Source organism: Oncorhynchus masou, chromosome 13, assembly GCF_036934945.1.
Source record: "Oncorhynchus masou masou isolate Uvic2021 chromosome 13, UVic_Omas_1.1, whole genome shotgun sequence".
Taxonomy (NCBI): Eukaryota; Metazoa; Chordata; class Actinopteri; order Salmoniformes; family Salmonidae; genus Oncorhynchus; species Oncorhynchus masou.
In genome coordinates, this window is record NC_088224.1 from 10266997 (window position 1) to 10280487 (window position 13491).

General features: G+C 46.4%; 1 pseudogene; it reads left to right on the forward strand.

Annotated features, from left to right (window-relative positions):
- Nucleotides 1-13491, forward strand: part of LOC135551639 (unconventional myosin-Ig-like) — a 170390-nt pseudogene that overhangs the window by 37271 nt on the left and 119628 nt on the right.

Below are 13491 nucleotides of genomic sequence, written 5' to 3' on the forward strand. Positions count from 1 at the left end.
AACTTTATTTGTCCGCTTTGGGCAATTACTCCTAGGACCAGCGGCTGCCACAGACACTTCCAGTGACCTTTTGCCACATTTCAGGCTTCAAACATAAAGATATAAAACTGTATTTTTTTGTGAAGAATCAACAACAAGTGGGACACAATCATGAAGTGGAATGACATTTATTGGATATTTCAAACTTTTTTAACAAATCAAAAACTGAAAAATTGGGCGTGCAAAATTATTCAGCCCTTTTACTTTCAGTGCAGCAAACTCTCTCCAGAAGTTCAGTGAGGATCTCTGAATGATCCAATGTTGACCTAAATGACTAATGATGATAAATACAATCCACCTGTGTGCAATCAAGTCTCCGTATAAATGCACCTGCACTGTGATAGTCTCAGAGGTCCGTTAAAAGCGCAGAGAGCATCATGAAGAACAAGGAACACACCAGGCAGGTCCGAGATACTGTTGTGAAGAAGTTTAAAGCCGGATTTGGATACAAAAATATTTCCCAAGCTTTAAACATCCCAAGGAGCACTGTGCAAGCGATAATATTGAAATGGAAGGAGTATCAGACCACTGCAAATCTACCAAGACCTGGCCGTCCCTCTAAACTTTCAGCTCATACAAGGAGAAGACTGATCAGAGATGCAGCCAAGAGGCCCATGATCACTCTGGATGAACTGCAGAGATCTACAGCTGAGGTGGGAGACTCTGTCCATAGGACAACAATCAGTCGTATATTGCACAAATCTGGCCTTTATGGAAGAGTGGCAAGAAGAAAGCCATTTCTTAAAGATATCCATAAAAAGTGTCGTTTAAAGTTTGCCACAAGCCACCTAGGAGACACACCAAACATGTGGAAGAAGGTGCTCTGGTCAGATGAAACCAAAATTGAACTTTTTGGCAACAATGCAAAACGTTATGTTTGGCGTAAAAGCAACACAGCCCATCAACCTGAAAACACCATCTCCACTGTCAAACATGGTGGTGGCAGCTTCATGGTTTGGGCCTGCTTTTCTTCAGCAGGGACAGGGAAGATGGTTAAAATTGATGGGAAGATGGATGGAGCCAAATACAGGACCATTCTGGAAGAAAACCTGATGGAGTCTGCAAAAGACCTGAGACTGGGATGGAGATTTGTCTTCCAACAAGACAATGATCCAAAACATAAAGCAAAATCTACAATGGAATGGTTCAAAAATAAACATATCCAGGTGTTAGAATGGCCAAGTCCAAGTCCAGACCTGAATCCAATCGAGAATCTGTGGAAAGAACTGAAAACTGCTGTTCACAAATGCTCTCCATCCAACCTCACTGAGCTCGAGCTGTTTTGCAAGGAGGAATGGGAAAAAATTTCAGTCTCTCGATGTGCAAAACTGATAGAGACATACCCCAAGCAACTTACAGCTGTAATCGCAGCAAAAGGTGGCGCTACAAAGTATTAACTTAAGGGGGCTGAATAATTTTTGCACGCCCAATTTTTCAGTTTTTGATTTGTTAAAAAAGTTTGAAATATCCAATAAATGTCGTTCCACTTCATGATTGTGTCCCACTTGTTGTTGATTCTTCACAAAAAATACAGTTTTATATCTTTATGTTTGAAGCCTGAAATGTGGCAAAAGGTCGCAAAGTTCAAGGGGGCCGAATACTTTCGCAAGGCACTGTATGTTGAGCGCTTGTTGGCTGCTTTTCCTTCACAATGCCGTCCAACTCATCCCAAACCATCTCAATTGGGTTGAGGTCGGGTGATTGTGGAGCCCAGGTCATCTGATGCAGCACTCTATCACTCTCCTTCTTGGTCAAATAGCCCTTACACTGCCTGGAGGTGTGTTGGGTCATTGTCCTGTTGAAAAACAAATGATAGTCCCACTAAGCTCCAACCAGATGCGATGGCGTTTCGCTGCAGAACGCTGTGGTAACCATGCTGGTTAAGTGTGTCTTGAATTCTAAATAGATCACTGACAGTGTCACCAGCAAAGCACCCCCACACCATCACACCTCCTTCTCCATGCTTCACGATGGGAACCACACACGCAGAGAGCATCCGTTCACATACTCTGTGTCTCACAAAGACACGGTGGTTAGAACCAAAATCTAAAATTTGGACTCTTCAGATTTCCACCAGTCTAATGTCCAAGAGACTTGATTACACACAGGTGGATTGTATTTATCATCATTAGTCATTTAGGTCAACATTGGATCATTCAGAGATTCTCACAGAACTTCTGGAGAGAGTTTGCTGCACTGAAAGTAAAGGGTCTGAATAATTTTGCACGCCCAATTTTTCAGTTTTTGATTTGTTAAAAAAGTTTGAAATGTCCAATAAATGTCGTTCCACTTCATGATTGTGTCCCACTTGTTGTTGATTCTTCACAAAAAAATACAGTTTTATATCTTTATGTTTGAATCCTGAAATGTGTCAAAAGGTCGCAAAGTTTAAGGGGGCCGAATACTTTCGCAAGGCACTGTATGTGGGAACTCCTTCAAGACTGTTGGAAATGCATTCCAGGTGAAGCTGGTTGAGAGAATGCCCAGAGTGTGCTGTCAATGCGAAGGGTGGCAACTTTGAAGAATCTCAAATATAAAATATATTTTGATTTGTTTTATACTTTTTAGGTTACTACATGATTCCATATGTGTTTTTTTCCTAGTTTTGATTTCTTCACTATTATTCTACAATGTAGAAAATAGTAAAAATAAAGAAAAACCCTTGAATGAGTAGATGTGTCCAAACTTTTGACTGGTACTGTATATCTACTAATTTATATCTGGTTGCAAAATCTGCTAGTAATGTACATGAATTGCTACATACATGTAGATGTTGTGAACTGTCTGTGTGTCCCAGGTGAGAGTGGCGCCGGAAAGACGGAGGCTAGCAAGTACATCATGCAGTACATCGCAGCCATCACCAACCCCAGCCAGAAAGCAGAGGTCGAGAGGTGAGTCATCCGTGTTAAAGGTCAACCAGGAGGTGTCACTGCGTTCAGAAGGTTCTGAAGAGGCTCCCTTGTCCCCTGTTAAATAACACTATATATTTGACTGGGTTAGAGTGGAGATTCTGGAAAGACATACAGCATATGCTGCATCAGTGGCAATGTCAGAATGTTAGAGACAGCCTATAGGGAGGAGGTGCCAGGACAACAACCTCTCCCTCAACGTCAGCAAGAGAAAGGAGCTGATCGTGGACTATAGGAAACGGAGGGCAGAGCATGCCCCCATCCACATCGACGGGACTGTAGTGGAGCGGGTCGAGAGCTTCAAGTTCCTCTGTGTCCACATCACTAAGGAAATAACATGATCCACACACACACTAACACAGTCGCGAAGAAGACAAGTTGGCGCCTCTTCCCCTCAGGAGGCTGAAAAGATTTGGCATGGGCCATCAGATGCTCAATTTTTTTCCCCAGCTGCACCATTGAGAATTTGTTCTTAACTGACTTGCCTAGTTAAATAAAGGTTAAATAAAACGTTTAAAAAATGTAAAATATTGAGACTATCTTGACCAACTGCATCACTGCTTGGTATGGCAACTGCTTGGCATCCGACCGCAAGGCGTTACAGAGGGTGGAACGTACGGCCCAGTACATCACCAAGGTCAAGCTTCCTGCCATCCATGACCTCTGTACCAGGCGGTGTCAGAGGGCACTAACAATTGCCAAAGACTCCAGCCATCCATGTCATAGGCTGCTCTCTCTCTGCTTCCGCATGGAAAAATGGTGCCAATGCACCAAGTCTGTAACCAACAGGACCCTGAACAGCTTCTACCCTCAAGCCAAAAATCAAAATCAAATTTATTTGTCACATACACATGGCGAAATGCTTGTAAGCCATAAGACTGCTAAATAGTTCACCAAATAGATACATGGACTATCTGCATTAACATAACGTAGCAGGTGAAAAAAGTTGCCTTAGCCGAATCCCCACATCCTTTTTACAGGGGAAACGGTAGTTAGGTTGAAAACACTGTATCCCTGACAACTGGAAACTGCTGTTTATCATCTATCCTGTTGCCTAGTCACTTTACCCCTACCTATATGTACATATGTACCTCAATTACTTTGTACCCCTGCACATTGACTCAGTACTGGTACCCCTGCATATTGACTCAGTACTGGTACCCCTGCACATTGACTCAGTACTGGTACCCCTGCATATTGACTCAGTACTGGTACCCCTGCACATTGACTCAGTACTGGTACCCCTGCATATTGACTCAGTACTGGTACCCCTGCATATTGACTCAGTACTGGTACCCCTGCACATTGACTCAGTACTGGTACCCCGTGTATATAGTCAAGTTATCATTACTCATTGTGTATTTATTCCTTGTGTTTGTCAGGACCCGGTTACGAACCTGGGTCTCCGGAGTGAGAAACAGTCACTTAACCAACTGAGCCACGAATAGTCAGCAGAACCCAGAAGATGAGGCAGACACAGCAGTACTTAAGACGGTGTATTTAATAAAGTAAAAAGGAGAAGTCCTTAAATACAAAAATGGCAAATCCAAAAGGTGGTAGGAATAGCACAAAAAAGCCTCAAGAGATACTCAAAAACAAAAACAGAATTGCACAAGAGCATCCACCGGAATCGACAAGAATACACAGAACACTAGGGCTGGGTGCTAACATACAAACACAGAGCACAGAACTGAGGGAAACTAAGGGTTTAAATACAATCAGGGATAACGAGGCACAGGTGCAAATAATAATGGGGAACAAGGGAAAAAACATAAGGTCAAAAAGCACAATGGGGGCCAAAACCCGGAACAACCCTGGCCAAATCCTGACAGAATCCCCCCTAGGAACGGCTCCTGACGTTCCTACCAGCTCTCTCAGGGTGGAGGGCCCTGAACTGACGAATGAGGTCAGGGTCCAGGATGTCTTTGGCAGGAACCCAGGAGCGCTCCTCGGGACCGTAGCCTTCCCAGTCCACCAGATACTGCCAGGACCGCTGCACCCGGCGGGAATCCAGTATCCGATGGACGGTATAAGCCGGCTGGCCTCCAATGACACGAGGCGGAGGGGAGGTCTGTCTGCCGGGACAAGGGGAGAAAAAACAACAGGTTTTAACAATGAAATGTGAAATGTGGGATTAATCTTAAGGGATCTGGGTAAGTGTAGGCGATAAGAAACTGGGTTAACTCTCCTGGCAACCTTGAAGGGACCGATGTATTTTTGGGACAGCTTGCGAGACTCCACCCGTAGAGGTAAGTCTCTTGTGGAGAGCCAGACTCTCTGGCCGGGGCGCAGGGTAGGCCCGGGACGGCGACGTCTGTTGGCTTGTTGTTGGTACCTCTGTGAGGAACGCATAAGATTAAGACGGGTCTTCCTCCACATAAGCCGACAGCGTCTGACGAACTTCAAGGCTGAAGGCACTCTGACTTCTGCCTCCTGGTCCGAGAACAATGGAGGAGCATAGCCAAACTGACACTCATGCGGGGACATACCAGTGGAGGAGGAACGCAAGGTGTTGTGCGCGTATTCGGCCCAAACAATAAAGGATGACCATGTGGACGGGTTGTCACGAGTCATACATCGGAGGGTGGTTTCCAGCTCTTGATTCATCCTCTCTGTTTGGCCGTTGGACTCCGGATGGTACCCTGAAGATAGACTGGCAGAAGCCCCCATGAGTTGGCAGAAGGCCTTCCAAAACCTTGAGGCGAACTGGGGACCTCTGTCAGAAACCATATCTTGAGGAATGCCGAAGACTCGGAACACATGATTAATTACCAACTCAGCCGTTTCCTTGGCAGAAGGTAACTTAGTCAGAGGGACGAACCTGGCCGCCTTTGAAAACCTGTCGATTATGACTAGGATAGTAGTATTGCCATGGGATGGAGGAAGTCCAGTAATAAAGTCCAATGAGATATGGGACCAGGGTCTGTGGGGAACAGGTAAAGGGTGAAGGAGTCCTTGTGGGCGGAGGTGAGAAGATTTGCCCTGGCAGCACACGGGACAGGCATTGACGAAAGTGGCAACGTCTTCTCTTATGGTAGGCCACCAGAACTTACGCTGGATGAACTCCAAGGTGCGACCTACGCCCGGATGACAGGTGAGGCGAGAGGAGTGCCCCCACAGAAGGACCTGAGTCCTCACTGCCTTGGGGACAAACAACCGATTGGCAGGACCTCCTTTCGGGTCCGGTTCGCTAGCTTGAGCACGTCTCACGGTATCCTCAACTTGCCACGAGATCGGAGCCACAATCTTAGCAGCAGGAAGGACAGGCATGTCCGTGTCATCTCGAATGGCAGGAGCGTAGACTCGGGACAGGGCATCCGGTTTGAGATTCTTCGACCCGGGCCGATAGGTGAGGATAAACTGGAATCGATTGAAGAAAAGAGACCATCTAGCTTGTCTAGAGTTCAACCGCTTCGCCTGCTGGATATACTCCAGATTTTTGTGGTCCGTAAGCACTTGAAACGGGTGAGAAGCCCCCTCGAGCCAGTGTCTCCATTCCTTCAATGCCATCTTAACCGCTAGGAGTTCACGATCCCCACATCGTAGTTCCTCTCAGTCGGGGTAAGCCGGTGTGAGAAGAAAGCGCACGGATGAAGCTTCTTGTCTTCACCCCTCTGAGACAGGACAGCTCCAACTCCAACCTCTGATGCGTCTACCTCCACCACAAATGGTTCATCCGTAGTCGGTAGTATCAGGATGGGAGCAGAGAGAACGCGCTGCTTGAGTCCTTGGAAGGCCGTCTCAGCTTCTCTTCCCCACAAAAACCTTGCATTGCCACTCTTGGTTAAAGCTGAGAGAGGGGCTGCCACCAAGCTGAAGTTCTTGATGAACTTGCGGTAAAAGTTTGTGAAGCTCAGGAAACGCTGAACTTCCTTAACGGATTTGGGGGTGGGCCAATCCGCTACCGCCCCTACCTTCCTGGGGTCCATTTGGACTCGACCGGGTTCCACTACAAATCCCAGGAATTGTACTCGGGATGAATGGAATTCACATTTTTCCGGCTTAACGTACAGATGGCTGTCCAGGAGGCGTTTGAGTACTTGTCTGACATGCTTAGTGTGTTCTTGAAGGGAGCTCGAAAAGATGAGGATGTCATCCAAGTAAACGAACACAAATATGTTAAGCATATCCCTAAGCACATCGTTTATGAGCGCTTGGAACACCGCTGGGGCGTTGGTCAGGCCAAAGGGCATCACCAAGTATTCATGGTGACCAGTAGGCGTGTTGAAAGCGGTCTTCCACTCGTCACCAGGTCTGATCCGCACAAGATGGTATGCGTTCCGCAGGTCAAGCCTAGTGAAAACAACTGCTTCCTGGAGCAGCTCGAAGGCTGTGGCCATAAGGGGTAGCGGGTAACGGTTACGGACGGTTATGGCATTGAGTCCCCGGTAGTCGATGCAAGGACGTAATCCACCGTCTTTCTTGGCCACAAAGAAAAACCCTGCTCCCGCCGGGGAGGTGGATGGACGCATGAGGCCTGCTTCCAGAGCGTCCTTTATGTAGGTATCCATAGCAGCTCGTTCGGGTGGAGATAGGGAAAAGATCCGACCCCTGGGGGGCAAGTGCCCGGAAACAGGTCGATGGGGCAATCGTAAGGTCTATGGGGTGGTAGCATGGTGGCCCTCTGTTTGCTAAACACCAGTTTGAGGTCATGGTAACACTCGGGAACTCGGGTCAGGTCGATGGATTCTAAAGACTCGGGAGTAGAACTCGGGAATTCTGGAAAATACAAGTAGCTTGGCACGTAGGACCCCACTGCTTGATAGTGCCCACAGACCAGTCGATGTGAGGGTTATGGCTGTGAAGCCAGGGGTATCCAAGGACGAGAGGGAACTCGGAACAGGAGATCAAATGAAAGTTCATCAATTCCTGGTGTTGTGAAACTGAAAGTCGCAAGGAGGTAGTGACATGAGTGACAAGTCCAGATCCCAAAGGGCTTCCATCCAATGTAGTGACCCTCATGGATTCACTTAGAGGTTCAGAGGGAACGCCATTCTCCTTCGCCCAGACACCATCCACGAAGTTACCTGCGGCTCCAGAGTCTACCAAGGCTTGAAGGTGAAGCTTGTGGTTGTCCCAGGAGAGGGTGACTGGAATGAGCAGACGGGAGTTGGACGGATGGGAGGAGGTTATGTTTCCCGTTACAGTTCCCCCGGTCTGTACGGGACAGAGCGTTTCCCTGGAGCCCGGGACACGTGGAACGGAAATGGCCCGGTTTGCCGCAATATAGACAGCGTCGCTCCCTCATCCGGCGGTCTCTCTCAGCCTGGGAGATGCGTCCAATCTGCATGGGTTCCGATGGAGCCAGCGAGGATAAAGGTGGGGACTCGGAGCTGGGACTGATAGGGGCTAGAGGTCTACGGTTGAGTTCTCTCTCTCTCAGACGCTGGTCAATGCGTGAGGCCAACTTGATCAGGGACTCGAGATTGTCCGGTGGTTCCCGAGTGGCCAGTTCATCTTGGATAGTGTCGGAAAGGCCTTTCAGAAAGCACACCGTGAGCGCCTCGTTGTTCCAGCCACTTGCTGCTGCCACCGTGCGGAACTGGATGGCATAGTCCGTCACGCTGCGCCAACCTTGGTGGAGAGTCAGGAGCTGTTTGGCTGAGTCAGAACCACTGCTTGGGCCTTGAAACACTCGTTTGAATTCCTCAGCAAAGGCAGAGTAGCTGGCACAGCAGGAACTATGGGCATCCCACACAGCAGTAGCCCAGGCCAGGGCTTTTTCCGACAGCAGGGTGATGATATAAGCGATCTTAGACCGGTCGGTGGGAAACGACGAGGGTTGTAGCTCAAAGGAGAGAGAACATTGGGTGAGAAACCCTTTACAAGCACTTGGATCACCTGAGAACCGTTGGGGAGGTGGAAGACGAGGTTCAGCCAGGGGGTTAACTGCCATGGGTACGTGAATCTGAGGTACTGGGACGGGAACTGTTGCCGGGGTAAGACGATCAGATATTTGCTTAATGGAAGTCAGCATCCCCGACAGAAGATGACAATGTCTAGCCATTAAGGCCTCTTGCTGAACCAGGGCGGCTTCGTGGCGTTGGACAGTCTCCTGGTGGTGGGACAGCATGGCAAAAAGGTCCTGGGAACTGGCTGCCTCTGGGTTCATTTTTGGCTCTGTGTTTCTGTCAGGACCCGGTTACGAACCTGGGTCTCCGGAGTGAGAAACAGTCACTTAACCAACTGAGCCACGAATAGTCAGCAGAACCCAGAAGATGAGGCAGACACAGCAGTACTTAAGACGGTGTATTTAATAAAGTAAAAAGGAGAAGTCCTTAAATACAAAAATGGCAAATCCAAAAGGTGGTAGGAATAGCACAAAAAGCCTCAAGAGATACTCAAAAACAAAAACAGAATTCCACAAGAGCATCCACCGGAATCGACAAGAATACACAGAACACTAGGGCTGGGTGCTAACATACAAACACAGAGCACAGAACTGAGGGAAACTAAGGGTTTAAATACAATCAGGGGAAACGAGGCATAGGTGCAAATAATAATGGGGAACAAGGGAAAAAACATAAGGTCAAAAAGCACAATGGGGGCATCTAGTGACCAAAACCCGGAACAACCCTGGCCAAATCCTGACAGTGTTATTATTATTTGATATATTTATTTATTTTTCTCTGCATTGTTGGGAAGTGCTCGTAAGTAAGCATGTCACTGTTAGTCTACACCTGTAATTTACGAAGCATATGACGAATACAATTTGATTTGATTTGAGAAGAACCAATTCATCATTAACCTCTAGTGAGTACTAGTAGCCGGAGCTGATTTGTGTTCTGGATGACGAGATAAAAACATTGACACTGGAAGAACTTCTTATTCACCTCTTTCTCTTCCTCTCTTCTCAATCTTTGGGACACATTGTCATCTGCTATTGCTGTTATCCATGATGACCACACTCCCCTCTGTGACACAGTGTGAAGAATGTTCTTCTGAAGTCCAACTGTGTGCTGGAGGCCTTCGGTAACGCCAAGACCAACCGCAACGACAACTCCAGCCGCTTCGGGGAGTACATGGACATCAACTTCAACTTCAACGGCGACCCCACCGGCGGACATATTAACAACTACCTACTGGAGAAGGTGAGAACAACATGATTGGACAGGATGGTGAGAGACAGACAGTGATTGGACCTTGACTTGGAGTCAAGGAAGCGACTTAGGAGAAGAGATTTGATTGGACAGCTTAAGTTAATATTCTGTTAACCCGTAGACGGTTCGAAAATACCAGATCTGGGCACTGATAAGCGCATAAATTAGAACACAGTGGCTGGACAGTAACATGCTATAAATGACATCACAGCTCAGTGGCTGGACAGTAACATGCTATAAATGACATCACAGCTCAGTGGCTGGAGAGTAACATGCTATAAATGACGTCACAGCTCAGTGGCTGTACAGTAACATGCTATAAATGACATCACAGCTCAGTGTCTGGACAGTAACATGCTATAAACGACGTCACAGCTCAGTGGCTGTACAGTAACATACTATAAATGACGTCACAGCTCAGTGGCTGTACAGTAACATGCTATAAATGTCGTCACAGCTCAGTGGCTGTACAGTAACATGCTATAAATTACGTCACAGCTCAGTGGCTAGACAGTAACATGCTATAAATGACGTCACAGCTCAGTGTCTGGACAATAACATGCTATAAATGACATCACAGCTCAGTGGCTGTACAGTAACATGCTATAAATGACGTCGCAGCTCAGTGGCTGTACAGTAACATGCTAAAAATGACATCACAGCTCAGTGGCTGGACAGTAACATGCTATAAATGACGTCACAGCTCAGTGGCTGTACAGTAACATGCTAAAAATGACGTCACAGCTCAGTGGCTGTACAGTAACATGCTATAAATGACATCACAGCTCAGTGGCTGGACAGTAACATGCTATAAATGACGTCACAGCTCAGTGGCTGTATAGTAACATGCTATAAATGACATCACAGCTCAGTGGCTGGACAGTAACATGCTATAAATGACGTCACAGCTCAGTGGCTGGACAGTAACATGCTATAAATGACATCACAGCTCAGTGGCTGTACAGTAACATGCTATAAATGACATCACAGCTCAGTGGCTGGACAGTAACATGCTATAAATGACGTCACAGCTCAGTGGCTGGACAGTAACATGCTATAAATTACGTCACAGCTCAGTGGCTGTACAGGAACATGCTATAAATGACGTCACAGCTCAGTGGCTGGACAGTAACATGCTATAAATGACATCACAGCTCAGTGGCTGTACAGTAACATGCTATAAATTACGTCACAGCTCAGTGGCTGGACAGTAACATGCTATAAATGACGTCACAGCTCAGTGGCTGTACAGTAACATGCTATAAATGTCGTCACAGCTCAGTGGCTGTACAGGAACATGCTATAAATGACGTCACAGCTCAGTGGCTGGACAGTAACATGCTATAAATGACATCACAGCTCAGTGGCTGTACAGTAACATGCTATAAATGACGTCACAGCTCAGTGGCTGTACAGGAACATGCTATAAATTACGTCACAGCTCAGTGGCTGGACAGTAACATGCTATAAATGACGTCACAGCACAGTGGCTGTACAGTAACATGCTATAAATGTCGTCACAGCTCAGTGTCTGGACAGTAACATGCTATAAATGACATCACAGCTCAGTGGCTGGACAGGAACATGCTATAAATGACGTCACAGCTCAGTGGCTGTACAGTAACATGCTATAAATGTCGTCACAGCTCAGTGGCTGTACAGGAACATGCTATAAATGACGTCACAGCTCAGTGGCTGGACAGTAACATGCTATAAATGACATCACAGCTCAGTGGCTGTACAGTAACATGCTATAAATGACATCACAGCTCAGTGGCTGGACAGTAACATGCTATAAAAGACGTCACAGCTCAGTGGCTGTACAGTAACATGCTATAAATGACGTCACAGCTCAGTGGCTGTACAGTAACATGCTATAAATGACATCACAGCTCAGTGGCTGGACAGTAACATGCTATAAATGACGTCACAGCTCAGTGGCTGTACAGTAACATGCTATAAATGACGTCACAGCTCAGTGGCTGTACAGTAACATGCTATAAATGACGTCACAGCTCAGTGTCTGTACAGTAACATGCTATAAATGACGTCACAGCTCAGTGGCTGTACAGTAACATGCTATAAATGACGTCACAGCTCAGTGGCTGGACAGTAACATGCTATAAAACGTCACAGCTCAGTGGCTGGACAGTAACATGCTATAAATGACGTCACAGCTCAGTGGCTGGACAGTAACATGCTATAAATGACATCACAGCTCTTTATGCGTTTTGACTGGCAGACGTTTTGCACACGACAAGAAGTTGCCCCTCATCCCTCCTGGTAATTGGGCAACTTTTTGCAATTTCTTTTAGTGGTGAGTGAGGGAAATGCCGTAAATTAAGAGGACTATGTATTTTGAAAGATAAGATATTGAGGATTATAATAAATGCCGCTTTGATGTCATACAAGCAAGCCAAACACCCGTTGAGTCCAATATGCACTTAACATTTCCATGTCATATAACTCATGTCAAATACAGTGTCAATGTTCATGATCACTATGTTTGACGTACAGCTACAAGATCACGTCATACCCTGGGTTGTTCTGAGCCTATGTTTGTTTATTGTGAAGAACATTTGCAGCGGAACACGTACCTGAATGCACTCATGATTCCTTTGATCTAATAGTTTTACCAGAATCTCCAAACTCTTTCCAGTCCAACTATGCTTATGCGTTTTAATATTTTCTCTTTAAGAAACATTTCAATTTGGCCATATCCATTTTGGCTAATTCCCCCTGAGTGTAAAGGGTTAGCGCACATCCAAATATTGTTGTTGACTTATCCTATACTCGTATTTGTGGCCAAAATATAAATTAGAGAAAAGCAAATCAGCGGTCTACATGAGGATGGGCTGGCCAATCAGCGGTCTACATGAGGATGGGCTGGCCAATCAGCGGTCTACATGAGGATGGGCTGGCCAATCAGCGGTCTACATGAGGATGGGCTGGCCAATCAGCGGTCTATAGGAGGATGGGCTGGCCAATCAGCGGTCTACATGAGGATGGGCTGGCCAATCAGCGGTCTATAGGAGGATGGGCTGGCCAATCAGCGGTCTACATGAGGATGGGCTGGCCAATCAGCGGTCTACTCGTATTAATAATTGAATGACCGGTACACACCCACACAATTCTAACACAGCAGAGCTGCATTAACACGCCTTATTTAAATGTTCTGGAAGAAAACTATTTCACTCATATTGTGAGTAATTATAGGTCATATTTCATGGAAATTTGGTAACACTGGGTAGTTACTTTAAAAGCAGATTTATAGGGCAAGTTTACCAGACATAGATTAAGCCTTGTCCTGGACTAGAAAGCACGTTCAGTGGAGATTGAACATGTTTTTTAGTCAAGGAATAAACTTAATACAGTATGTGTCTGTTTCTGTGAACTTCTTTTGAATTCCATTTCATACTTGAACATAAATGTTTGATCAAGGT